Source organism: Microtus pennsylvanicus, chromosome X, assembly GCF_037038515.1.
Source record: "Microtus pennsylvanicus isolate mMicPen1 chromosome X, mMicPen1.hap1, whole genome shotgun sequence".
NCBI classification, from domain to species: Eukaryota; Metazoa; Chordata; class Mammalia; order Rodentia; family Cricetidae; genus Microtus; species Microtus pennsylvanicus.
In genome coordinates, this window is record NC_134601.1 from 36149460 (window position 1) to 36174731 (window position 25272).

At 43.2% G+C, this 25272-nt stretch overlaps 1 non-coding gene and 1 pseudogene across 1 annotated transcript; both read right to left on the bottom strand.

The window, feature by feature from the left end:
• Window positions 1-5677: 5677 nt before the first annotated feature.
• Window positions 5678-5749, bottom strand: Trnaa-cgc (transfer RNA alanine (anticodon CGC)). Its single transcript has one exon. It is a non-coding gene; the product is annotated as a tRNA-Ala (tRNA).
• Window positions 5750-20636: 14887 nt separating this feature from the next.
• LOC142841088 (nucleolar and coiled-body phosphoprotein 1 pseudogene) lies at window positions 20637-23064 on the bottom strand (annotated as a pseudogene).
• Window positions 23065-25272: the final 2208 nt, after the last annotated feature.

Consider the following 25272-nt stretch of genomic DNA (forward strand, 5'->3'; position numbering starts at 1 on the left):
CGGTGCCTGCCCTATTGAAGTTCTTGTCCTGACTAACTTTATGGTAAGCAGTGCTGTGGAAGTGAAGCCAAATCAACCCTTTCCTCCGAGACTTGCTTTTGGCCATGGCATCTTTCACAGCAGTAGAAAACCTGGCTAACCCAAAAACAGAAAAATATTCCAAGAATGGTGAACTCTTTGCATCCATAAATGTAGGAGAAGACCCACGTTTTCAAGTAGCTCAATGAAACAAAGCAGACTCAGTAAGGATAAGAAACCCAGATTTTCTGTCAGATATTGAATCTAGAGTTGAATTCGTTTATGAGTTGGCTGAGTGTGGTCATCTTGCAGGTCATGAAACTAGAATATAGACTACAAGGAGAAGAACACGGGCTTAAAAGTGGATGGAAAAGAGAGGGCAGTGAAATATGTGGGCCATGAAAGCAGAAGGTTCAAACTACTTGTGGATGGGAACAGAAAGAGAAAAAGATATGTCTAAAACAATGTTGATTAAACCAGGTAGCGTATGAACCCAAGAAATACATGAAATGATTGATATAGGCAAACTTCAGAAAATAAAAACAAAAAAACCTTGAGATCACATTGAAGGAATTCTGTTTCTGGTAGAAGAAAAAAGACAAAAAGACAGCCACGTAATAACAATGAGGCACGTAGTCCAAGGGATAAAGCACAATATTTGTTAAAGTGCTGAAATAGAAGCAATTATCAAATCTGAATCTCTTGGTCTACATAAATTATTCTCCTGGATTATCGTGGAGATAAAAAGATATCATCAAAAGTAAACATAAGTGTTTCTCAATATGAGACATACTGCTAAAAAGGACTAAAGGAAGTTTACAAACAGAAGCAAATCTATAGAGGAAACATAGAAATATCTGGAAGAAAAAAGAATAAAATCAATGCATAAAATAATTTAACAAAGCACAAATTTCATTTTCCTTTTAATATCTCTCAGTTCTTTGTGATGTTTTAAGCAGGAAGCATAGTGATATGATGTGGTCCTCTATAGACAGAGTAAATGTATTGTAGATTTTGTTCTTACAAGGGGTGATTATGAAGGATCTATAATTACAATAACATCAAATAGGGATAGACTTGCAAACAATCACGATATTTGAGGACCACTCTCTAGCTCTTATCAGGGAGATCTTGGATAGCTGCTGTAACATACTTACTCCAAAGTGCTTTGGTCCTTCTATCCACCTGAGATGAAAAGGTATTTATCTACACAGGATCATGTTTAACCTCAGGATTGCTAATGAACAGAAGATGAGGTATTTATCATATTGAATGGTTAAGAATGGGGGAAGGGATCTAACTCACCCTTTTGTCCCAATGTTCCATTCTGTCTGGCAGACATCACAGCACACTGGGTTCTTCCCTATGAACTCCTGCTTCTGGGTTGCAGAGATTACCCTTTATGTTTACACTAGAAGGTAGCATAAGGGAAAAGAAAACTCACGAAATAAAGGAAACCAGGATGAGAAAGCACATAAATCCCAGGAGATGGAATGATGGTGCCTTGTCTGTGCAGATGACATCAATGGAAGGTATACAATGATGTTTTTCCTCCTCCCAGGTCATCTCACTACCCTGGGAATATACAGTAATAACTGTGACTGCAGACACGTACTGGGAATGTGAGCTTGTGCATTTCCCATTCCCATGGCAAGAATTCCCCCTCTCTGTGTGCACTCAGGCCCCTACTTTCATGCCACAGCCTTCCATGGGCAGCACAAAGGAGGCAAGGGAAATCCGCCAACCACATAAATACACAGGTTTTGTTTTCTCTTCATTCAGGCCCTGAAAATGATTATTTGAGGTAGGCATCATTACTTCCTTTCCATACAGGGGCTCAGAGAGCGCAATGTTTAGACTCTGGAAATTCTCCAGAGTCACCAGGTGAACACAGATGCCATCTTAAAAGGATTCCTCTAGCCAATACTGGGACAAAGGGAGCATGGAAATAGAGAACCGCAATAGAGAGGAAAAGAGTTTTGGAAAATGGGTGTTGAGCCATACTGATATAAGTCAGCACATGAGTAAAGAACTACAGAGATAAGTAAGCAGTATACTAAATACCAGGTCATCATTGAAGAGGACCAGGAGAATTATAACACATAACCTATCACAGCAATAAGTGACTAACTAACTTTCACACATATATATCCAGAGGTATATGTGCACAAGCATGAGTATACACACAACACACACTAACAATTGTCAATGTAAACACACAGCTCTCACCTCGAAGGAAGAAGAGAGTTCATTCTAAAGTCAAATATCTGTGAGTAAACATGAGTGAGACAGGTTTATGTTAGTACAAATTACATGTTACAATGTGGAAGCAGTTTCATGAAGTTTTTATAGTAACAGAATGAAGAAACTATAGACTCTCCTTAAGTTCACTGGTGATAATATTAAGTAGACTGTTATGGTAAAGCAGAGAAACTCAGCTACAGGCTGCTATGTGATGACACGCAGTCCTTTGAAACTTAAAGCTTTGTTGGAGACATATTCTGATATTTTAAATGTCAGGTCCAACGTCATCTGTTACTGACAAGGTGTTAGGTAAGTCCAACACAGGGGGCCCAAGGAGTGGCTACTCATGGGCTCAAGAGAACACAAAGGAAATTGTAATTAGGCCCTGGGACTGCAACTTCCACCATCTCCATATCACTGCAGGTCTAAAAGTCAATCAACCAGTCTTTGCACACCAGCCTCTGCCAAGGAATTCCTGTACACACACACACACACACACACACACCTCTCATTCTCACTCTCCTAGCTCCCTGGTGTTTACTGAGAGCTCAAGGGGTACAATCACGTTACAACAGATTCCTCTCTAACCACACATGGGATGGTGAGAGCTACTAACATGTGGTTTGAATGAGATTCCTGTGACGATGGCCATGGACTTGTCTCTTGGACATTTCTCTCATTTGTTTCAGACTGTCAATAATAACCTGTATATGCCGATAAGAAAATAGGGACAAACTGCATTACACATCAAATAAAGTTTTCTTCATGGGATAATCCATGCTTTCAACAAAAATATCCTTTGTAAGTTTCATTGATACTTGGTTCCTGACAGTTTACAGAAGATTTAATAATTTGTTCACAGAAAAAACAATATGTATGAATTGTGTTTAAAAAATAATAGCAGTTATAGATGAATCAAAAAGTACAAATATTTGTGAATAATCCCGACAGATAGATCCAAAGTGCTGATAGGCTGAGAGAGTTCCAAACATTGCTGAATTGGAGACAACCTGTCTTAATGAAGGACAACTATGTTCACGGCCCAAACAATTCATTATTAGTAAGATGTCTGTTGATTCAAAACTGAGCTACAGATTCGATGCACTAACAATAAAATAGCACTTATTCTTTTTAAAAATTGAGTGGATAATTCTAAACATTGTAGAATAAATACATAGCTTGTGGAAAAACCTTAGAAACAGACAAATGTTAGAGAACAGCATTGCCTGATAGGAGACTTCTGTTTGAACCTACAGTAATTGGACCAGCATGCTATTGAATAAAAATTAGCAAGAAAAAGTTCAAAACCAACAGTCCACGCTCACATCCACATATTTACAGACCATTGCCTATATCAAGTCAACATTTTTCCTGTATCCGATGCTGGCATCAAGCTTGTGTGTAGTGTGTGCTGAGAAGAACTGACCATAGTCCTGCTGCAGCCTCCCAGGCACTGAGATTACTGGCATATATACCATGACTGGATTATTGGAGAACTGATGTTTCACAAATAAACAGGGAAATTTGATGCAGAAAGTTGGCCTATCAGGAAGTAATGCTGAGGCAAGTGTATATCCAAACCCACAAATATAAACTAGGACGTACATCGTATCATATGTGAAGACCATTCAAAATAGATTACAGGTGTAAAAATATAAAAATCAGCCTATAACCGTCAAACAGAACACAAGAAGAAAATCCCTGTCACTGGGTGCCAGGCAAAGATTTCGCAGACAAGACACCGAATAAAACCGTAATTGAAGAACCAGAGAAGGTGGGATCTTACAATTTAAAATCTCCTGCTCTTCCAAAGACATGGATGAGAATTGAGATGATAAGTCTGAGGCTAGGAGAAAAGATAGAAATACATATATCTGATAAGCATTTCTATGAAACATACAGAAAACCTCAAATGTCAGTCAGAAAGTAGTAATTGAGACCCGTGAAATATTTCGGGTGTGCTTTTCAAGGGGGCATTGATAGGATCGCCCCCTGTATAGAGATTCATTAGAGATATTAAGGCCATAGGCAGCGTCGCAGGGATTCTGAGGAGAGATCAGGGCCACCTGGCAGGGCAGGCCCACGGAAATGGAAATTAAAATGCCAGATTGGTGCCAAGCACAAAGTGTCCCACACCTGCAACCCCTTCACGAGGCAGCCAAGGCAGGAGAATCACTGAGAGTTCTGAGCCAGGGTAGGACACAGTGAAATGCTGTCTCAAATCCAAACAAAACCGCAGATTACTAAAAAGAAAATCCTCTAACCAAGTGCGTATTTTAGTACTCATCTGAGACATGTAGGGTAATTATTGACTAGCATTTAGGCTTTCCCTCTTAAATCTCACCGATTCTTTGGACGAGCAATCTCATGGCCTTTTCACAGAGAGGGACATGTACAGACGGGGCCAGGGGAGAAGGGGGCTATTGGAGAGGAAGGTGCTCGCTGGTCATCCAGTGGTAAATAAGGCTGGGAATAAATAGCTGAATATTAAATCTTTTGAATAATATTAAAACTGTTCAAATAGAAAACAATTGCTTTCTTTTCTGTTTGCCCAGAGATCTGACTGACTGCAACTTGGAAAGAAGACAGCCCTGCTATCTCCCTTCCCTCCTAAATCTCACGGATCTTATGGGCGAGCAATCTCAAGCATAGAGTGGGAAGTCGGGATCACAGAGTGCTCATTTGGCCTCATCTCCTTCCTGCTCACTCTCCCACAACTCCCCTCCTGGCCAATGGCTCCAGCACAGCCCGGTACAGAACAGTACTGGAGGAGGCAGAATGGTCCCAAGTCTCTCTCCTTCCGGAGATACACAGGCTGCAAACCCCGAGGTAGGAGTGGTCCTACTTGGGTCTGGAATCTTTGCATCTGCCTCCCAACTCTCAGAAAGATTCTGGTGCTCACCTCCGGGAGTCCATAAGCTCAACTCAGTCCAAACACCAGGAACTGAATGCTCCTTTCCAGGACATCGTCAGGTCGCCATTTGAAAATGGTCGCCATAAAGACCCCGGTTTCTATGACAACCGCAATGCCGCGTCCCCCATAGTAACCAGGAATGGCTCCGCCCAGCCCTCCCTTATTTTCTCTCAAAGGAAGAACTCTTCACCCTTGTTTTCACCCAAGAAAGCATATCCATTAGAGAAACTGTCCCCACTACGAATGCAGAGCTTTTCTTTTTTGTTCGCTCTGTGAACAAAACGTATCCCTAGAAGCATGACCACATTGTACTCACCAGACCATGGTGGTATCTATGGAAATGTCGTCACAAAGATGAACATTGCTGTCACGGTGACAAATGAGCAATTTCTTCCAATAATTAGCTATGCATATGAAACCTCATCACAGGACTTTAAATTCTGGGACACCTTGCACAGAAACATCCAGCAAAAGAAAAATCAATGGTTAAAAGTATTGTTTTGGAGATGCCGGGGATCGAACCCGGGGCCTCATACATGCGAAACATGTGCTCTACCTCTGAGCTACATCCCCACACCTGTTAATAGCTTCATCAAAGCCTATGTGAACTCAGAGACACCGAGCCAACATTCAGAGTCTCTGCAAGGGTCTGCATTAGGTCCTTTGAGCATATTGGATTTCAGGTTTAGTTTAGTGCTTTGATAGGATTCTTGGGACATTTGTTGCATTATAAAACAATCTATTTTCAATCAAAGGAAAAATAATAACAATAATAATAACAACAACAATAATAACAACAAACCTTATGCTCTTTGAAACAAGGTAAGTTAACAAAGAATGATACTTTGAATTACTCAGTCCCATCAATTTTACTTCAACTTTACCTTGCAGGTGGTTCAACATGTCAGTATCATGCGGAATTAATAATTATATGTTGCTGATATGCGGTCATATCTGAGTGTATGAGTAGCTTCCTGAAACCCTCTCTAGCATACCTCCTTTCTCTTTTAAAACATGCCTTAGTTTCAGGGCTTGAAAGGCAGTTTTTATAATCTTGGTCAGGCTGGTCATTTTGTTTCTTAACTTTGCCAATACTGTCCATCACTCTATTTATGGCAATAACTAAATGTGCAGTAGCTATTGGTTCATAAAACCCTAAGGTGCTGTCACTTTCTGCATGTTTATGTATCTCACCGCACGCTTTGTAAGTTTCAAAACTGAGAGGTTTTCTGAAATATGTCCTCCTTTTCACACATCATCTAGTATATGTCTCAATATACAAAATCATTAAAGAAATACTGTATGCATGTTGAGATGAGTAAAAAATGTGAGTATATTTTACAAAAAAACAATCTATCTTTTTTCGTTTTATATACCAATCCAAGTTTCCACTCTCTCCCATCCTCCCATTCCCTCCATTTATCCCCCACCCCACCTTTATCCACTCCTCAGAGAGGGTAAGGCACATTGCCCAGAGGAAGGAGCAAGCCCCTCCCCACTATATCCAGGCTTAGCCAGGTATCCATCCACAGAAAATGGTTTCCAAAAAGTCAGCACCTGCAGCAGGGATAAATCCTCATGTCACTGCCAGTGGCCCTGCAGTCTGCCCGAGCTATAAACTGTCACCCACATTCAGAGGGTCCTGCTTGGTCCCATGCTGGTTCCTTCCCTGTCTGGATAGAGTTGGTGAGCTCCCATCAGCTCAAGTAAGCTGTTTCAGTGGGTGTCCCCATCATGGTCTTGACCTCTTTGCTCATATTCTCACTCCTCCCACTCTTCAACTGGAAAAAAAATAATAAATAGTACCTGAGAAGATGCCAGACTATAGAAGACTGAGTCCACACTTAAGACATTGCTTAACCTCAACAATTATTGGAATACTACAAAGAATGATATCAAAACAGGGCTTTAATATATAACTTCTAGATAAAGACAAGGAGTAATGGCAAACAGGTGAGCTAGTGTGGGAGACTGAGAGCTACCGAAATTAAATGAAGACAAAAGCAAAAAGAGAGGGATGGAGGGATGGAAACAAAAGGTAAATGAGGGCAACGGAAGAAGCAATAACATCTCAGTGCTGATTGTGGTCTAGGTTTGTGATGTTGGTGGATAAGTACTGATAACCAAATGACCTAGAAATAACAAAACATGAGTCAGTGTATCTCTGTGAGCCATGACCCTTTTGTGTTATCTTTCATTCTGGGAATCTTCCTTCCATTTTTATTGATAATAGATTTTCCCCATAATCTATCCTGATTATAATTTCCCTTCACTCTACTCCTCCCAGTTCTGCTCCACCTTCCCTTCTATCAGGATCCATTCTGTTTCTATCTCTCCGTAGATAATAATAGGCTTCTAAGAGATAACAGCAAAGCACAACAAAATAAATTAGAATAAGACTTTAAATCACAATTATCAAATAGAAATTGGATGAGGCAAATGAACAGGAGTAAAAGAGCCCACAAGAAGACCCAAGAATCAGAGACCCACTTCTTCACACACTCAACAGCCCCACAAAAATACAAATAAAAGTTCTCCTAAAATACTGAATGAGATAATATACACATTGAAGACCTGGTGCAGACACATGCCTGCCTCATGGTTGCTTCTTTGGTCTCTTTGAGTTTCTGTGAGTCGATTTAGATGGAACTGTACTCCAGATGGTAATCAATCTACCTCAAATTCCAAATAAAGCACATTTGTTATGTACTCCAAGGATACTTCAGCCTACCACAAAGACACTTCCATGTGACAGTTGTATATTATCTTATTCTAATTAATTTTGTTATTTTTTATTTCTTAGGAGCCCATTGTTTTCTAATAAGAATCAGAAAGGAGGTGGATCTGGATGTCATGGGAGGAGGGGAGAAACTGGGGAGGTTAAAAGGAGAGGAAACTCTAATCAGAATATATTGTAAAGAAAAACATGTCTTTTAAACATAGGGGGAAATAAGAAAAGTATCAGGATAACTATCGTGACGCCATGCTTCTGACACAACCTTGCTGTAAAACTGTCCTTGCACACAGGAAAGGCCTCCCTTCTCTCTTCACTTTCACTCAAAGCAAAAGGCCTTCCTTAGAAGGCTACCAACTGAGAAGCAGAACTAAGATGACCTAGGTGAGGACTCAGACAATTGGCAGAACTCACTTTTGGAAATAAACTATCTCCTGTCAGGAATTTTAGTATTATAGCAGTGAGTTTAGGATCTACCATGAAGACATAGCTAGGGATATACAGTAGGACTGTGGAATATAATGTAACTCTTTTCAGAAGAATGTCTAAGATGGGCCATCCACCTATGGCAGAAAACTGCAATATTTTTCTCCAAAACCTTGACTAAGCAGTCAAGCAACATTAGAAAACCGAACAACAACAACAACAGCGAAAAATGCCCAGGAGCGGTGTACCTGGGTCTTGAGGTAGAATGATTCCCAATTTTCTGAGAAACCACCATACTGATTTTCAAAGTGGCTGTACAAGTTTTCACTTAGGGTCCTTTGATTTATGTCTAAAAGCCACTTAGAAGTGAATACATATTATCTTTTTCTCTCTGAGTCTGTGTGACCTCAATATGTTTTTTCTAGATCCATCCATTTTCCTACAAATTTCAAGATGTCATTATTTTGTACCACATTTTCTTTATCCATTCTTCAACTGAGGTACATCTAGGTTGTGTCCACGTTCTGACTATGACAAATAATGCTGCTATGAACATAGTTGAGCACATGTCCTTGAGGAATGATTGAGCATCCTTTGGGTATATTCCCCAAAGTGCTATTGCTGGGTCTTGTGGTAGGTTGTTTCCTAATTTTCTGAGAAATCGCCATACGGATTTTCAAAGCAGCTATACCAATTTGTACTCCCACCAGCAATGGAGGAGTGTTCATTTTACCCCACATCCTCTCCAGCATAAGTTGTCCCAGTGTTTTTGATCTTGGCCATTCTTACAGGTGTAAGATGGAATCTCAGAGTTGTTTTGATTTGCGTTTTTCTGATGATTAAGGATGTTGAACATTTCATTAAATGTCTTTCAGTCATTTTAGATTCCCCTGTAGACAGTTCTCTGTTTAGGTCTGTACCCTATTTTTTAGTGGATTAGTGGATTATTTGTTCTTTTGATCAATATTTTGTTCAATATTTTGAGTTCTTTTTTATTTTGGATATCAGCCCTCTGTCTGATGAAATATCAGATGTATCAGTTATATAATTGTTGGGGGAGTGAGCTGCTTGTTGTTTAACGGCTGCTTAGCCCCAAAATAATAACTCAGAAACTGTATTATTTAAATCACTGCTTGGCCCATTAGCTCTAGCTTCTTATTGGCTAATTCTTACATCTTAATTTAACCATCTTCATTAATCTGTGCATTACCATGAGTTCGTGGTCTACTAGCAAAGTTTCAGGACATCTGTCTCTAGCACCGGCTCCATGGCTTCTTCCTGACTCTGACTTTCTTTTTTCAGCATTCAGTCTAGCTTTCCCTGCCTACTTAGGTTCTGTCTTGGTATAGCTCAAAAGTAGTTTCTTTATTCATTAATGGTAATCACAGCACACAGAGGGAACTCCCACATCACATAGACAATGGATAATGTTCTATAGATGGAAAACGGTCTTGTAGCATATGGCAGAGATTTCACAAATTTCACAAAATCATTACTAAATCTTCACTAAGTCTTCAAGTACTATATTCAACAGATACAGAGATTGTGGAAATCTTTTTGTTTTTTTTTTAAATTTATTTCAGAATTACATATAATTTAATGGGTTACTTATTTATGGGAGACTTACAAATCACTGTCCTAGATCACAGTCCTCTACATGAACAGGGAATAGGAACTGAATCTAGCAGCCGGAAGTGAAAACCAGAAGAAAGAGGTGAGCACAGGCTTAACAGCTGCATTTATAGTATAAGAGACCATGCCCAAGTGGTATCTTAAAGACACCACCAAAGCACCTCCCCCTTTTGTTTAAATAACAAAGTTCCAAACCCAATACAAAACTATATTCACTAGGAACAGTTATCAAATATAAGATTAGAATTACAACCAGCATAAACAATATTAAGCAAGGAATGTATGCTAGATGTTTTAATAAACATTCTATTCTAACGAGTCTAAGTCTTTTTTTTAATTATTAAAGATTTCTGTCTCCTCCCTGCCACACACTGAGACAATGGGGATGTTCTATCAGGAACTCACCAAGGCCAGCTGGACTGGGTTTGAAAAAGCATGGGGCAAAACCAGAGTTGCTGAACATAGCTGACAATGAGGACTGCTGAGAAGTCAAGAACACTGGCACTGGGTTTTGATCCTATTGCACGTACTGGCTCTGTGGGAGCCTAGGCTGTTTGGATGTTCACTTTACTAGACCTGGAAAGAGCTGGGGGGGTACTCCCCACAGAGCAGGGAACCCTGACTCCTCTTCGGGCTGATGAGAGAGGGGGAGTTGATTGGGGGAGGGGGAGTGAAATGGGAGGAAATCTTTTCTTATTCCCGATGTCATTGGAATCGCTTTGTGGTTCTCTTAATTTGATGTTGGCTGTTTCCTTGCTGTATATTGCCTTTCTTATGTTTAGATATGGCCCTTGTATCCTTGTTCCTGCCATTCCCAGGGTCTCTATCTTCCTTCTGTTTGTGGGCCAAGATGTTAGCTGCTCTCAGCTGTTCCTAGTGCCAAGCCTTTTCTCAGATATCATGGACTGTAACCCACTGAATGTGTGAGTCCAACCCATTGTAAAAACTTTCTTTTTTTAATTTGTTTTGTTTGTGTTGTTTTATCTCAGCAGTAAAAGAGTAACTAAGACACCCAGGTCCTTCCTGACAGAAAAATGATGCTTGTCACATTTGGGTCTCTCATTCACCAGTACTCTCTAGGCTTAAGTCACTCTGCCTTGTCAGGAACTTCCTGACTAGGAGGAGGTACTATGAGATGCAAAAGGCCTGTCTGACAAAGCTTCCCTTGATTGAGATGAGAGAGGCCTCTCCTCATTGAGGTCAGCTTTGTTTTTTATTAAATCACTGTTGGTGTTCATTGAGTTATGATTATAAAAATACTTACTACTGTTTACTTCCTGTAGCAAATATGATAAAGCATGTGCTAACTTAATTGGTAACTGTTGAACTCTCCTTGGTGCCCTGCCTGCCTTGAGGACTGTCAATCAAACAGCTAGGCAGATTACTCAAGTTATCACTAACAGTCTTGAACTCTCCACAGATACCTTGAGAAAACTCCCCTAAGTAGGCAATTGATTTGTGCTAGTCAGAGGGTATGACCCTAGGCTGGATGATTTGAAACTGTTTGCATCAGATTTACTGTTATCACAGGCCTCAGTACAACTGAGGAGGGTCTGGAATAGTTTACCATAAGCCAGGGGGGAGCCCAGTTCGTGATTGCCTAAGGGAGTTGCTGTAGTGTCTGGTGCTAAGACACAAGGCTGTGACTTCTTTCAAAGCAAAGTCGCAGTGACTGTGATTGGTTTTAAGAGGCAAGGCTGCCCTTGGACACAGCACAAACCTGAGTGATGCTAGTTGATGCTAAGAGGCAAGATTGTGATTGTTTCTGCCAGATGGTTGGAATTGTTCCCCAAATCCATTTTATACTGTTGTTTATAGGTTGTTCAGGCTTGGCTGGAAGAAGCTCTCCTGCGCTGTGTGACCTGGTGTTGCAGCCTTAGACACCAGACAAGGCTTCTCTTGCTTTGTCTTTCCTTACCAGTTTCAGTAGCATAGCTGATGAGATGGAGAAAACACCAGCAGAACCAAGTAAGGTGGGTCTCACTTGGAATCAGGGCTCTCAGCAAGTAAGGTGGGTCTCACTTGGAATCAGGGCTCTCAGCAAGTAAGGTGGGTCTCACTTGGAATCAGGGCTATCAGCAAGTAAGGTGGGTCTCACTTGGAATCAGGGCTATCAGCAAGTAAGGTGGGTCTCACTTGGAATCAGGGCTATCAGCAAGTAAGGTGGGTCTCACTTGGAATCAGGGCTCTCAGCAAGGGAAGCAGCACTGTCGTGTATAAATGCTCACCTGGGCTATGTGAGGTTGTGGCTCAAAGAAGGAGCATGAGACAGATGTGGGCAAGGGACAGGGAGACAGGGACAGGCAGACAGAGGACACTGGATTGGCAGTGACAGTGGGGAAGGGAGACCAAGTAGAAGAAGCATCAAATCAACCAGCTGTCTCACAGCTGAAGAGCAACAGTTGAAAAATCTGAAGGGGCCAGGAAAGAAAGAAGTGCAGGGGAAATAGAAAGGGGACAAGAGAGCAAGAAGGGTTGATATTGAAAGAGAAGAGCTGTAAGGTGACAGGAAACATAAAATGAAAGTAAAGTGGGTGGAGGGTTCCACTGGGCTATCTATATTTAGGGTCAAGAATATTTCTATTATTTATTTATTTATTCATTCATTCATTTATTTTACATACCAACCACAGTTTACCCTCCCTCATCTCCTCTTTTTTCTTTCCACCCCTTCTACTCCCCTCACCCATTTTTCCTCCTTGTCTGTTAAGAAAGGGGCAGGCCTCCAAAGGGAGTCAACAAAGCATGGCACATCAACTTGAGGCAGGACCAAGCTCCTCCCCCTGCTTCAAGGCTGGACAGGACAACCAGCATGGAGATAGGTTCCAGAGGGTCAGAGGCTGCACCAGGTATAGGTCCTGATCCCATTGCTAGGGGTCCTGCAAATAGACCAGGCTACACTCTTCACACACATGAGGGGGCCTAGGTCCGTCACATGCAGGCTCCCTAGCTACAGTTCCAGAGTCCTTGAGCTCCCACCAGCTCAGCTGTGCTGTCTCTGTGAGTGACCTTGACCAAAGTGGCTTGAGCAATCCCTCCTCTCTCTCTCTTCAACAGGACTCCTGGAGCTCAGTCCAGTTTTTGGTTGTGGAGAGGGTCAAGAGTCTTAGAAGCTGGGGCTCAGACTTGCAATGCCATCTTGTATTAAGGGTTAAGTAGCACTGAGCCCTGGACCTACAGAAGAGCTGCACCAGTGGTTACTATTAGGGATGGAGGAGCCATGGTACTTGGACTGCCCTGAAGCTGTGGTGCAAGTTGGAACAAAGAACTGAGCAATATTAACGTTCTAGGACTACAAGTTCTGTAATACTTAGAGGGCTGAGGGACCCTGTTTTTATACCAATGTGCATACAGTCACGGCTGGCAGCTGTCAAGTGCAGTGGGAAGGAGAATCTGACATCTATCAGAACTTGATGGCCTCCCCATCTCCCTGCAGTGATTTCTATGCAGGTGAAGCAAATGGCATCAAGCCAGCTGATCGGTAGCATCACCACTGTTTGATCAGTGCGCAAACTGTGAACGCAAACATTGCAAGGGATTTACTTACATGTGAAAATGCATAAGAATTAAAGGTTTACAACTGTGTTCTTTAACGTGGATAGTAATCCAAAAGAAAAGAGTGACATGTGTGTGTATTTGTGGGGAATATAAATGAGAGAAACTAAACCCACACATGTTCATAAAGAGACTTAAAAACTAAGAAGAGAAGAGAGATTGACCCCATTACTGATACTCAGATCCCATTACTAAATTACCAGACTTTTTTAACTTTTCTGTGTCAGACGATTATGGATTTTTTAAAAAATAATCAAACGTTTTTATACTATGAGGAGAAAACCCCAAAGAAACAAATAGTTCATCTCATCTTTATTATATATTTTAAGACATATTGAAGCCTGCCCTGGTGAATGCCTCTAATCCCAGCACTGAGGAGGTAGAGGTAGGGAGATCTGTATGATTTTGAAGCCAGCCTGGTCTACGAAGTGAGTTCCAGGACAGACAAGGCTATTCCTCAGAGAAAGCCTGCCTCAAGAAACAAAACCATATACAATTATTTTTAAAAGGTATGTTGATTCCAGAAAAATCAGCAAATCCTCTTGAGGTTCTGAGTCTCATTAATAATGTGATTTTAAAATACTAAATGAATATTTGATGACAGTAAAAGTTTAGATTTATTTATGCTCTTCTATGTGTATGGGTATTTTGCCTGCATGCACATATGTACAGCCCTTGGGTGGATGGTGCTGGAAGAGGAGAGAAGGGAGTGTTTGATTCCCAGAAACTGAGTTTAACAGATGATTATGATCCTATATTTGGCTGCTGAGAACTGACCAAGGGTCTTCTGGAAGATCAAGGGCTCATCAGAAAAATGTAAATAAAACCAACTCTGAGATTCCATCTTACACATGTCTGTAGGGCCAAGATCAAAAACACTGATGACATTTTATGCTGGAGAGGATGTGTGGTAAGGGAAATGGTCCTCCATTGCTGGTGGGAGTGCAAACTTTTTACAGCTGCTTTGAAAATCAGTATGAAATTTCTCAGAAAATTAGTAAACAATTTACCTTAAGACACAACAATACCACTTTTGGGTATATACTCAAAGGATGCTCAATCATACCACAAGGGCATGTGCTCTATTATGTTCACAGCAGCATTATTTGTCATAGCCAAAACCTGGAAACAACCTAGATGTTCCTCAACCAAAGAATGGAAAACGAGAATGTGGTACATTTAAAAAATGGAGTACTACTTAGGTGTTAAAAAGAATGACATCTTGAAATTTGCAGACAAATGGATGGATCTAGAAAAAACCATAGCGAATGAGGGAACCCAGACCCAGAAAGAGAAATATAGTATGTACACACTCATAAATGGGTTTTAGATATAAAGGAAAGATAAACCAGCCTACAACTCACAATCCCAGAGAACCTAGAGAACAAAGAGGACCCTAAGAGAGACATACATAAACCTTCAGAGGAAGGTGAAAAAGATAAGATCTTTAAAAAAAAAAAAAAACTGGGAGCATGAAGGTCAAAGCACAGGATAGAAGGGGAGAGATGAGGAAGAGAGGGGAACAGATAAAATGTAGAGATCAATAAAAACAATAAAAAAGAGAAAAAAGATAAAGTGCTCTTAATCACTGAGTATTCTCTCTAGTTGTTGGATGACGATGTCATTAGAGTTTAAGAGAGAAACCCTGATGCCTTTAGAGCACTTGTTTTGCCGAGAACTTGGGTGAGATTCCCAGCATCCACCAGGAGGCTCACAACCATTCCAGTTCCAGGGGATCAGATGCCTTTTCTGGTCTGCTTAGATAGCAGGCACCCGCATGGTACACAGACATCAATGCAGGCAAAATATTTAAACGCATAAAAAAAAACACCTAGAAAAGAGAAGTAAAGTGGCCAGAGTAAAGAGCTTGAGAGACTGCAGCTCTGTGGGAGACTGCTGGAGGGGCAGAGGTATGGTAAGGGAAGGCAGATTACCTCCTGGAAGATGGAGCAGTATGGCCCCTTTTGCTTTCTAGTATGGCTTAAGCGGAAGGAGCCCCATTTTGGAGAAGGGGTCCTTTGGCCTTCTGGTTGGCTGACCCAGCTGGACCAACTCTTCACCAGGGAGAGAGTGGCATGTCTCCATTCAGAGGGACATTTTGTTCTTTTGGAAGAGAGGCAACAACATCCCATTATTGAGGCTTCAAAGCTACTGATAACAGAACCATCCAAAGGCTTAGGTGAAAGGACAGAGGAGCTACCCATGGAAGAACAAATAGAAGCTGCTTGTTTGCAATTTATTAAAGTGACAGAGTCAGACATTTGTGTTCTCCAGAGAATCAAGTGAGACAGCTTTGTGTTGGAGATATCTTTTAAAGCACCCAAGACTTCGGGAAGTTCTTGAGAAGATGAAGTAGGAGCCCAGGCAGCTGGAAGCCGGGTATAGAGTGTCATGGACTAGAGGGCATATTAGATGTATTTAAAGGCAAATTGGTTTGCCCTTCAGTCTTGAAATGATGCGGAGAAGTGTTTTGTTTGCTCAAGCTGAAAGAATGACTGATCACAGCCCTATTTTCATCCAGGGTCTGGTCATTGCCTCTTGCATACGCAGTTTCCCATTTAAAAGAAATTGATATTCTGTCTCTTAGACCCAAAACTCAAGTGCGTCAACTTTTGCTATTAGAAATAGCATGAAAGTCACACAATAAAGTTAGGAACTGTCATTTAGTGGGATGAATTCCTAATTATTTCTCAAAAATGCAATATCTCATTATCTGCACATTAACCTCACAGTTATGGGGCTTGCTTCAGTGATTTTGGTTTTGCAATAACTTTGAAAGCAGCTTTTGTCAAAATTCTTCCAGTAAACTGAAGAATAAAAAAAAACTGGTATTGAATAAAATTCTTTTTAAAACCAACTTTCCAACAAGAGAAACAGACACACTCAAGGGGGGGGGGGGAGGATTACCTGATTCAAGGAGATGGTGTGTGACTGGCTGAATCTTGCTAGCTGGTAGGAGGGAGGGCTAGTGCTGGGGTGCTGTCATGTGACTTTCCAGTTGGTGAGCCCCGCCCTCACCTCCCAGGACTATGTCCCAGAACTATTTCTCAGGTCCTTGGGTTTGCAGTTACTTTTCTTGTTTCTCTCAGATCAGTGTGAGGCTTTGTGCCTAGACATATAGGTTGGGGGTTGAGGCCCGCTGGGCACTAGGAGGGAAAGATTGGAGGTGGAGTTTGGGACAAGGGAGGATGACTTGTGTGCAGACCGAAGAGCCAATGGGAAACGGGGCTGCTGGGGAGCTTGCAGCCTCTGCGCAAATGGCAGATAAGGCAGACAACCCCAAGTATCCCCACCTGCTGGCTACAGCGCATCCCAGGACCTCAGCTGCCTTCACTGTCCCTTTTCGGGGGGGGGGCCCTTGGAGTCTCAGTCAGGACAGGGGCTGGGAGGGGCTCTCTAAGAGAGGGCATGGAATGGAAGAAAGGAAGGAAGGAAGGAAGGAAGAAAGGAAGGAAGGAAGGAAGGAAGGAAGGAAGGAAGGAAGGAAGGAAGGAAGGAAGGAAGGAAGGAAAAAAACCCAACCATTTCTGACCGAAAAATTGTTCAGCCCCAAGGTGGACTCTTGAGTTTTAGCCAGGTCAGAGAGTCTCACAGACCCCAAAATAGTTAGAAGAGCGTTCTCCTTTTGAGCCCAAGTCTTGAAAAGAAATGGTGGCTGGGGTGCAGGGAGGGACGGAGGGGGACAGGTCCTGAATCCAGAACAGTTTCCCAGTCCCCGCTGTTCACTGAGTGCACAGCCACTGACCCCGTGTCCTGTCAGTGCATATTTGAGTCTGCTGTTGTCTGCTTGCTGAGACACCTGGAAAGGAGGTGAGACCTGCTCTGGATGCCTGCAGGTCGGTGTACAGCAGCAGCAAGGACAGGCTCACAGGCAGAATTGGGCTCCACTGCGCACCCCCACCCTCTTTCACAGTGTTTGCCACAGGGAAGTAGCACAGGGAAGGTGGTAGAGTCTGCTGGGGTATGTTTACCTCACCTGTGAGGTGGGGTGGAGGCAGCAGGCACACTTGGAAGGCAGACAGGCTTAGGTGGAGAGCCATTCTCAAGGGCAAGTTGCAAAGGCTAAGATGAATGTGCCTGCGGTGCCCATTCCTCAGCCTCTGTGTCTTCTCTATTTTCTCTTTTTCCCCACCCCACCCCCACCTCTGCTCCAAGGACGGAAAAATAAAAATCTGGACCTGGACGAACTCTCGAGTGAGAAGGAAGGAAGGAGTGCCTTCAAAGTGAGGACAGTGGAAAATGGTACAGAGCCACAGGAGGAGAGACAGCCAGAAGCAGCTTTTTCTGTGGGAGACAGAGAGCTGTCAGACAAGCAGGCAAAGGCAGAAGATGAGGGGATGCTGCCAAGGCGCCAAGAGCAGCCAGAGCCTGAGAGAAGGGCAACACAGGAAGGAAGTCCAGAGAGACAGGGAAATCCAGAAAGTAAAGGGAGCCCTTCAGGAAAGCACCCAGCTGAAAACCACAGGCCCAGAAAGGCCAAAAGAAAAAGCAACAAGGGGCTGGCCCACTGCCTCAAGGAGTTTAAAGAGGCTCTCCAAGGCATGCACTTCAGCAATGAGGACACGATGAGAGAATCTGACAACATGGCAAGGGTGAAGGAGGATGAGAGAAAGAACAAGCAGAAGATGGGGCAGAAATTTGGGATGCAAAGAAGTCTGCAGGACCCCTTCTACCCAAGGGCCCAAGGGAACTCAGGGGTGGCTCCAGGGTCATCCCTTGTGTTTAGTTCCTGGGCAGCATTTGCATAGCACCCCAGCCTTATGCTGCTGCTTCGGTTTAGGCTTTTCTCCCATTCGCTGCAGCCTGTTTGACCCAATGTCTGCCATGTTCTAATTCTCATGTAGTAGATTTTTCCTTCCCTGCCTGGAAAAATACTCAGAGCGCAAAGTCATATTAAAGTCCATGAGCCACAGAGCCCTCATTTGAGCATCAGCCCACTTTTGTTAAACTTCAACACCTAGCAGTGTGCACCGAGAAAACAAGCCTGAAACTTCCTTGTGTCTTCCTTTATTGTTTTCTCAATAGTGTGTTGTCTCCCAGGATGATTGCTCCTTCTGGGCATAAGATACAGGAATTGGGAGCAAGTCACATCTGTAGATGGGGAGATGGAGTCAGTGCATGCTTCCTTCTGGATGTAAACTAGGAGGTCATATTTGTGTTACTCCCGGGGCTCCATGATGGAAGAATCCATCTCTCCTTTACTGCTCAAGGCAGAACCTTGGCTCCTGTGAAATGGGGATACATCTTCCCATGCAGGGGTGTGGAGAGGAGCACAGGAAGCCTGAGAATGAGAACTGTTGTGCCTTGCTCCTGCCTCTTCCCCTGCATAGGAGTCAGGAACTTGGTCAGGCACTTGTGGCTGGGTCAAGGGAGGTCTCCCCTGTGCCCAGGTATAAGTCCAGATAACTGAGAGTCCGTGCCATGTCTCCCTGGCACTGTGTCTTTTTGGTACTGTTCTTCCCTTCTCTCGGGACACTGTTGCTGATGGTGATGTGGAGGCCCTGCTTAGCAAAGGAATGCTTTAGCCAGACAACAGGGTAGAGAGTCCCACTCTGACACCAATAGGATTATCTTCCCCTCATTTGAGGACTCTGTTATCATTTGGGCCTTGATAATCCGTGAGATTCATGGGCTCTCTCTTTCTTGGTTGTCTGTTCCCACAAGCCCCTCCAGGAAACTAGAGCCCAACAAAACAGGAAACAACATGGATGACCATGAGCACTGCTGCTGTCCAGTAATCTGAGCGCTCTCATGTCTTTCTTCAGGAAATTCACCTTAAGCCCTCTCTTTCTGTTTCCATTGAATCACCACCGCCCCTGTGAGTTTTCCTCTATCTGTATAGTATGAGTTTATTTTCTTACAGGTGTTTTAAAATAGACCCTTTTTGGAACCTGGGCCTGTTTTCCAAATTATTACTAAAATGACATGGAGTTTCCACATACTCCAAAGCAGGCATGTACTCCTACTAAAACCACTCATTAAGATGGTTCATTTGTATAATGAGTCAATACAATATTATTTCCTAAAGTACACATGTCATTCTTCAGTATATCCCTTCTCTATTTCTTCCACATTGCTATATGATATTTTGTCATTATCTTTCCATTCTCTGTTTTTCTTGGTTGGTTGAGCTTTTCCCACGTTTTTGCTTGTTTCGCTGTCCTCACTAGTTTTCGAGAACTTGTCATGGATTGATTACCCCACATATTTGTTTGCTTTCTGTTTTTCCTGTGTTTGCACGTATTATGAGTGTGATTCATGAGGAAATACCACAGAGAGAAAATGTCATTCGTATCACATCATATAAAGATGACATGTAATTCATTTCACTTACCAATATTCATGTTAAATGAACTTTTGTCTCCAGGATGATGTAGGGTGCGTCAAGATTCTTTATTTTATTTTATTTTATTACTTTTAAAAATACCAATCCAAATACCCACTCCCTCCCCTTTCCCCTATTTCCCTCCCACTCCCTCCACAAACCCTCCCACCCCACCTCCTCCAGTCCTAAGAGAGGGCAATGTATCCTGCCTTGTGGAAAGTATAAGGCCCTCCCTACTACATCAAGGTTGAGCAAGGTATACATACAAAGGGAATAGGATCCCAAAAAGCCTGTACATGCAGTAGGGACAAATCTCAGTGTCACTATTAGTGGCCCCTCAGTTTGACCCAACTTTCAACCATATTCAGAGGGACTAGATTGTTCCCATGCTTGTTCACTCCCAGTCCGGTTGTAGTTGGTGAGCCCCCTTTAGCTCAAACAAACTGTCTCAGTGGATGAACCCCTCATGGTCTTGACTTCCTTGCTCATACTCTCACTCCTTCCGGTCTTCAACTGGATCTTGGGAGCTCAGTTCAGTGCTCTGATGTGAGTCATTGCCTCTCTTTCCATCTGTTGTTCAACAAAGATTCTACGGTGACATTTAAGATAACCAATCATCAGTCTGACTACAGGGCAAGGCCAGTACAGAACCCTCTACTCTATTACTTAGGGTCTTAGCTGGAGTCATCCTGTGGATTCCTGGGAATTTTCCTAAAGACAGATTTCTGGCTAACCCCATAATGGCTCCCTCAATCAAGATATCTCTTTCCTCATATCTTTTTTTTATCTGCACGAAATCATTTAATATAAAATATAAAACTTCTCAGTACGAAGACCCCAGAACAGGAAGGCAATGACAATACTCAAAAACAAACCCACACAAAAGTGGAACATAAAAGGCCTGGAGACTGTAACGACGTCAGGATCTGCTCAAAACCATCCTTGCTGAGACCCTCCCCTAACAACACCGAGTCTCTGGTCCAGTGGAGGTGACGGGCCAGTCTCTCAACATCACCTTCCTTTTCTAAGATGGTCACAGGTCACTCGCTATCAAACTTGACAGAATTGACCTGGACAGAGATGGAGCCTCCCCGGTAGCTGCCCCGCATTTTCTTCGTTTTTTTATGTCGGAAGGACTTGCCTTTGGTGAACTTCAGGACCTGATTGGCTCGCTCACCCCAGTCTCCAGCTGCCCCTCGCTTGGCATCAAAGGAATTGTCTGCTACTCGTGAATCCACCTCAATCTCCTCTTCCCTGACCCTTCGGAATGGGGACGATGCCCTTTTTTCTGCTTTCTTCCTTTTTGGAAATGTGTTTGGAGTCTGGAGCTTAACTTTCTTAGCTTGAGGAGTCTCTGCTTCTTCTGTTGTCTCATTCTGATTTCGTTTCTTTCCTGAACCTGACTTGGAAGCCGACACTGCCGCCTTTTTCGTCTCTTTCTCTTCCTCCTCTTCTTCCTCCTCCTCGCTTTGCCTGTCTGCTTTTCCGTTCTGAGAAGCTGGAGTGCCATTGGCCTTGCTGGCCTGTGGTTTAGCAGTGCCCTTGCCCTTGGGTTTCTCCTCTTCCTCCTCACTGGAGTCTTCGGAGGAGCTGCTGCTCTTGGCTGCTGCTTTCTTCACAGCTGCTGGTTTGGATGCGGTTCCACCTCCTCCTGCCTTCTTAGCTGGAGGCTTAGGTGTCTTCTCCTCTTCATCACTGCTGGAACTGTCTGAGTCAGAGCTGCTGTCCGCAGCCTGAGGAGCCTGTTTGGCGGGCAGAGATGGTGCTGCTTTAGCAGTAACCTTGGGTTTGGGGGTTGTCACAGTTTTCTTTGTCGTCTCCTCCTCGCTGGAGCTGCTCTCCTCCTTGCTGGAGCTACTGTCAGCCTTTCTGGTCTGAGGTTTCTGGCCACTGCCTGCAGGTTGCTTGGGAGTTACAGCTGCCTTAGCTGCAGATGGCTTGGGAGTGACAGCTGACTTGCTTAAGGAATTCTTGGTGGTACTGACTGGCTTGGCAGGAGCTTCATCCTCAGAACTGTCAGAATCCGAGCTGTCTGAAGAGCTCTCTGCTTTCTTCTTCACTGAAGTTGGTTTGGCAGGTGTTTTGGAGACGACTGCTTTAGCAGGGTTTTTTTTCTCTTCCTCGGAACTTGAATCAGACTCCTCACTGCTGTCCTCACTGCTTTCTGCGGGCTGTCTCTGCACGGCAGCTTTCTTTGGAGACTGGGTTCCCAAGGACTTCTTTTGCAAAGGAACAGAAGGCGGTGGGACTGAACTGTAAGGACCTGGTTTTTTCTTCACGGGTTTTTTCTGTTCTTCCTCTTCACTAGAAGACTCTTCACTGCTAGAGCTCTTCTGGGTAGGGGTGGCAGCTACTTTCACTGGTGCCTTGGCCACGACTTGCTTTTTAGGTATAGTCTGCGTCTTGGGAGGTGCTGCTGCCTTCTCCTCCTCCTCCTCCTCAGAGTCGTCGCTGCTGCTGCTGTCGCTGCTGCTGCTGGCTGCTTTGCCATTGGCTGCTTTAGGCTGTGCTCTCGCTGGTGAACCTGGCTTGGCTGAGGCTTTCGGCTGAGCTTTGACTGCCGGAGCTGTCTTTAGCTTCTGGGTCTGCGGTGTTTCATCCTCCGAGCTTGAGTCAGACTCGGACTCAGAGCTCTTGGCTTTCTTAGGAGGAGTTCTGACTGCCTTGGCTTGGGGCTTAACTACCTTCTGCTGGACAGGCTTCTTTTTGTTGTCTTCTTCCTCCTCCTCATCGCTGGATTCTTCGCTACTGCTGCTCTCTGACGCTTTGGCTGCTGCCGCCTTCCCAGCAAGCTGAGGCAAACTGGTTCGCTTGGCAGGTACAGCAGCCTTCTTTGCAGGAGGTCCTTGGGCTTTGTCCTCTTCCTCACTGCTGTCCTCACTGCTGTCACTGGACGAAGTCTCCTTCTTAGCCTTCTTGGTCACCGGTCCATTTGACTGTAACTTCCGCTTTGGGGCTTTGGTGGACTTGAGCCAGAAGCTATAGATGTCCAAGAGGGAAGAAGCATTGGCATCCTGCCGTGTAGCGCCTGTCGCTTTTGCAAATTTGTTGGCCACCTCCGAAAGTTGGTTATCACGCAGAAAGCCGAGCACGAGTGGATAAAGGTCGCTTGGAACCACGCGGCGCAAGCCGGTATCCGCCATACTCCCGGTAATACGCGTCACTACCGTCGCGCACGCTGCACGACTTAGGAACTCCAAAGCACGGCCAGGGCAGGGGGCGGGCCCGGTGTCCCTCTTTCCTCATATCTGGATGGGGGAAAGACAGGATTCCTTATGGAGATGTTGCTTTTAAAAAAAAAAAATCTCGAGCAAAATTTTTCCCCTATAAAATATTCACTCTTGGCCACCTATACTTTCAGAATGGGGACTTAGGCTCTATCTTAATGAAAGGGTATTTAAATTATATGTAATTGTTCTGCACAAGGTATTTGCTCTTCTCCATTTGTCCATGTACTCCACTTATTGCCATGTAAAACTACTTCACATGTTTTTGTTGCTCTAATTATTTCTTCTTTGGTCATTTAGAGCTCTTTCAGTGGTCTCCTGTATTGAATTCATGTGCCTGAGTTGTGGAATTTATATTCTATGTTCATTCACTACTAGACGCTCTAGCCAAGCATAGTGGTACATACTTCTAATACCAGAGGATCTATCCTGTCAGGCTAGCCTGGGCTACATAGCAAGTCCATTCCTTAAACAACTACAGTAAAAGATGTTTTAGTCTTACCTTACATACGTCCTGTTCAATTCCCAAAGTCACGCATTTCACCAAGAATTTGTGATACTTTTTTTTTTTTTTTGGAGAATGGCATTTAAAACCAAATATGTGGCTGGGTGTAGTGGCATGCACTTTTAATCCCAGTACTTGATAGTCAGAGACAGTGGATCTCTGTAATTTCAGTGCTAGGCTGATGAACATAATGAGTTTTGGGACAGCTAGAGCTATAGAGTGAGACCTTTTCTCAAAAAAAAAAAAAAACCAAAAAACAAAGAACAATAACAAAAAAAGTTTAAATCAAGGATGTGAGTGTCTGCCATACTCATTGCTATGCTATATAATTACAACTCATCCTTAGTTAAAATATCAAGCTCATATGTACACGTTTAGTAAGTTGCAGATGAATATATGCAGCATCTGCCCCAGGTATTCAAGTTGCCACAACTAGCAGCTTCTCTCCCAGGCCATGGCTGGCAGCCTGGAACGTGCACTTTCCCCATTCATTTCTGTGCTTAGGATCATGTGCTTTGCAGTCATACATGTGTATGAAGAGAGGGCAGTGCTATCTCACTAGCAGGATGTGGCAGACATTCAATTAGAAGCTCATGGAAAGAACATGAAGCTGGGATCCTCTTAAAAACTACTTTATAGGCACTAGCTGCCTTTCCTCCCTGGAGATGGAGAACTGTGTGGCCAGAGATCCTCAGCTTGGTTACAGATGACTATCACCTTACAATCCTTTTCTAAACCCTTAACTGGCATTATCTTATTTCTGGAAGCAGGACTTCTAGATCAAAAGCCATTCATGCTATTAAATGAAATAATGTGCTGAGAGAGGAGATTTGTCCACTTGGCAGTGTTTAAAGACATATTTGGCACATTAAAAATTTTAGCAGTTTGTATAGATAGAAATTCATGAATACGTTATTTCCAAACTATAGGTGGTTTGGAGTCGATTGAAGCAGCAATGAAGGGTAACGTTTCTAGTTAGAGGTTAATTTGATGGCTTCATGTTGATTAAGGCCAATACTTGTTTTACTGTTGATGTTTGGCTGGCTTTTGTTTTGCTTATGTAATAACACAAGGGGCAAGAATCATTTTAACTTAAAGTTATCGCATAAATTGGCTTGCTTCACAGCACTGACAAATGAATGGTTGCCCATTGTCCCTTCATTCTACAAAAGCATTAGGGTTTCCCCAGAAAAACAGGAACAGAAACAAACTCCCCCACAATATATAGAGGTTTAATATAGAGGTGTTATGGACTGGGCTTATATGACCATGGAAACTCAGGAAGACACATTACCTGCAACCCATAAGCTGGATACCTATGAAGGCCAGTGCTGCAGGTCAGCCTGAATCTTAAACACCATGGGAGTTGAGCCTAAGGTGTAAGTTGAGTCTCTGTCCTATACTGGAGGCCCAAGGACGCAAGAGTTAGTTTCCGGTGCAAGTTTGCAGAATTTAAAGGACCAGAAGCTGGAGTTCCACTAACTCGATGGATTAGATTCAGCTTCCTCGCACTGTTGAAGATGGATGGATCTGCCTTAGTCTACTGACTGAAATTCTAAGCTCTTACAGAATCAAAATACTCAGAAACTTCTTACCATCTGCTGCCAGTGTCAGTTGTCTCAGTCAAGTTGGCATAAATTTAACCATCACAGCCAGACATTGTCAGCTTTTATCTCTATTAACAATCGGATC